Source organism: Lupinus angustifolius, chromosome LG06 (assembly GCF_001865875.1).
Source record: "Lupinus angustifolius cultivar Tanjil chromosome LG06, LupAngTanjil_v1.0, whole genome shotgun sequence".
NCBI classification, from domain to species: domain Eukaryota; kingdom Viridiplantae; phylum Streptophyta; class Magnoliopsida; order Fabales; family Fabaceae; genus Lupinus; species Lupinus angustifolius.
The window spans coordinates 12,845,254-12,849,173 of record NC_032014.1 but is presented as its reverse complement, the minus strand read 5'-3'; positions in this window follow the sequence as shown (position 1 = coordinate 12,849,173).

Sequence of the window (3,920 nt, the reverse complement as noted above, 5' to 3'; positions counted from 1 at the left end):
TGACATGTGGCCTGAGGGAAGGAGAAAGTGACATGTGGCCTGAGGGAAGGAGAAAGTGACATGTGACATGAGGGAAGGAGTAAGTGACATATTGCATGAGGAAGTTTTTTTTATTATATTGTTAATAAATTTGTTTAAATTTAATCTTTTATTCAAGAAATTCAACCGCAATTAAGAAACAAACTCATTAAGAATCATAATATTTTCTTCTTTTTACCCTATCCAATATATACATTAATCCTCATGGTGGCAAATTGATAATTTTTGGATTTGGATTTGGATGCTAATGAATGAATGAAAAACTATCCATTAATCCATATAAATTCATTTAAACTATATTTATAGTTATCTAATTCATCAATATCCAATGAATTCTAATCCATCTAGTTTATTTATGACTCCCTTTTCATGGATTTGGATGCATATCAAATCCATTTGATTTTTTTAATATAACTAAAAAAACTATTGAAGAAAATCATTATTTTAAAAATTATTATTTCAACTAAACATTTTTAAAAATCACATTTTAAAAAACGCTTCTAAAATCATTTAGAAATCACTTTTTAAAAAGTGATTTTCGAACTTTTATAGATTTTTTTTTCAAAATTCTATGAGCATGTGTCGTTTAAGGTTCTACGTGTAAATTATTTAACAAATATTTTTAGAGTGTAATACCTATGCACTGTTAGTATAAAGATTTATATATAATCACTATATCATTCACCATTTATTTAGATTACTTTTTTTGAATACCCAATGATAATTAAATATAAACAGTGGATGGTGCAGTGATAATATATAAAACTCATACATTGGTCAGTGCATACACTTTTATCATACATCTATATGTTATGTACTTAAGAATAAAATTTTAATACTATCTGCATACACATTTCCTATAATTGATATCAATTTAATAAAATATTAAAAGTGAGAATGAGAATCATGGATGAATGAACTTGAATTTAGTTTTTTAAAATATTAAATGAAATTGGAAATGCAAAGAAAATCATTTTTTTATTTGTATTTTTCGATGGATTGGATATCCATCTAAATGGATATATTCATGTCCATTGAATATAATGAATGGATTTAAATTCATCAATTATCAACAATATCCATTTAATTATATATATTTAAATCTATTAACTCTAACAGATGAATTTGGATGAATTTAGATGGATTTAATCCTCATGAATTATACATTTAATTTCCACTTCCTATTTCTATAGGAGTGGGCTCCTACTTTTTCCCACCTCAGCAAAAAGTCTAGTAGATTTTTGGGCTTTTCCCATTATTTTTTTAAAAAAAAAAAAGATGTATACATTAACTGTATATGTCACTCATTATTCATATATTATTGATCAACTTTTAAATATAAATAATATAAATAAACTATATATAAATAATATACTAACTATAAATATTATGATAATGAATAAAAAATAGACCCATGTGATGGATTGAAGAGATAAGAAAGTAGAGTTGGCTTATCACACATTAGTAGTCAATTGGGTAAAGATGGTCCAGTTACAAATTGCACGTGACATATTCTGAAATATCCGAAGAAGAGGAGACTTCATTGCCACACATTAAGAAAGACAACAATAATAAAGGAATACAATAAATTCGTTGCTAGTCCTACCAGAAAATGATGTCGTTTGGAAAATGTAGAACCAATGCACTAATGAGCTAAAAGTTTTCCAATATTTCTTTCAACTTTTCATGTTCCCAATTTAGTTTTTGTTAAAAACACTTGTCTAAGCTAAAGGCCACTTAACCATGGTTATGAAATTTTAAATTCACAAATAAATTATAAAATTTTAAAATTTAAATTAAAGGATAAAGAAAGAGAGTCAAGGTAGGAGAAGGAGAGAATACTGTTTTAACTTTTAACGGGTCATGACTATGAAATTTTAAATTACTTAACCATGGGTACAATATGATAATTTATATACTTAAGCTTATGAACCGTGTACATAGATGTGCAGCATGCGTGTACAATGAATTGAATTATATTGGAAAAGACATGAGATTCACTTATTCAAAAAATAAATTTCAAAAATTTATTCAACGTCTCAGTCATCAATATAAAAATACAATATTTTTATAAAGTTTCCACCAAGTCTTATCTTTGCCTAGTGTCTCTGCGGCTAAGTGTTAGATTGTGTTCTCTTTGTCATCTGCTTCTCCAATAAGGTTATCTCATTTGATCTTTTCTACATTTTCTTCAAAATCTCATCAACAGAGGGTTGCTGGTTAAATACTGCCACAAGGAATATGGTTCTTTTGTCCAAAGTAGTTTCACGCAAGGCTGATACTAGTTTAAAGAAAACTCAGATACCATTTCTAGTATACCGTTTCTTGTTGCAAACTTTATTGCGAAAAATGAAGTGAATAATACCTCTTTTCATTGATTGATTTGAGAAGCCATAAGACTCTTTTATACTACAATTTATTATTGCTCAAGAAACAAGCTATCCCAATAAATCCTAACTAACTTAACTAACTATTTGCTTTATTTATACCCTTAATACACAACAATGCTAATTAACAATTATGCCTAAGTAAAATATATGGATTTAATTAAAATGGTTAGCCATCATAATAGGCCAAGGTTCATTGTCTGGTCTATGTGACTCGCCTTCCTCGGTCAGGCTCCATGAGCCAGTTATATGCGCCATGACTATTCTATCTCGGTCAGCCTCGTGCGCCCTATCTTGTCTGCTTTGGTCTTCCTGATGCACTAAGCCCATGCGCTGGTGTGCCAAGCCTATGGTGCCTTAGTTTGTCTGATGCACCAAGGCCATATATTCACGGTTAGGCTTATGTGCCAAGGTCATATTTCCTCGGTCATTGTCTAACCGAGGCTGATGTGTTTGGGTGATATTGCCTTGTGTTGGTTGCTTGGTCAAGAGGTCATGTGAGTCATGCTCGTTGTTCAATATCCCCCCACAAACTAGAGAGTATATGTTTATTACTCCCAGTTTGTTAAGTAAAAAATTGAAAGGGGATGGATCCAAAGGCTTGGTAAGAATGTCTACAAGTTGTTGATTTATATGAATTGGAAGAAGGTGGAAGAGTTTAGATTGGAGTCTTTCACGAACCACATGACAATCAATGTCAATGTGCTTCGTTCTTTCATGAAAAACCGAGTTGGCTACTAGTGCCTTGCTGAATTGTTGTCGCAGTATAATAATGCTGGTTTGATGAATGGAATTTGGAAGTTGATGAGTAGATATGTTAGCCACTGGATTTCACATGAGGTTGCTGCAAGTGCTCGATATTCTACCTTTGAAGATGATCTTGCTACAGTGGTATACTTCTTGGATTTCCATGAAACTAGAGAATTGCTTCTTGGATTTCCAATCTGAATCACTAAATGCTTTCAATTGTAGAGGAAAGGTGGAGGAGTAGAATAAGCCTTGTCCTTGATTGCTTTTGATATATCTCAGAATTCGAGTGAAAGCTTGATGGTGGATGATGGTGGGTTTTGCCATGAATTGGCTTAGTTGTTGGACAACATAGCTCAAATCTGGTATTGTATTAGTTAAGTAGAGCAACCTTCCTATAAGTCTTCTATATAAAGCGGATCCTGGTATGGTGAGGAATCATGTTGATGCAACTTTGTGGTTTTGATGATTGGTGTTGGAGCTGGTTTAGAAGCCAAATATCTTGTGTTTGATAAGATGTCTAGTGCATACTTTCTTTGGCATAAGATAATACCTGCAATTGATCTAGAAACTTCCAATCCAAGGAGATATTTTATAACATCAAGATCTTTAATTTTGAAATGGTTATGCAAGCAGCTTTTGACATATGTTATTTCATGTGAATCATTTCCAGCTAATACTAAATCATCAACATATATAAGCAAAGTTGTAAATTTCATACCTATAGCCTTTGTGAATAAAGAGTGA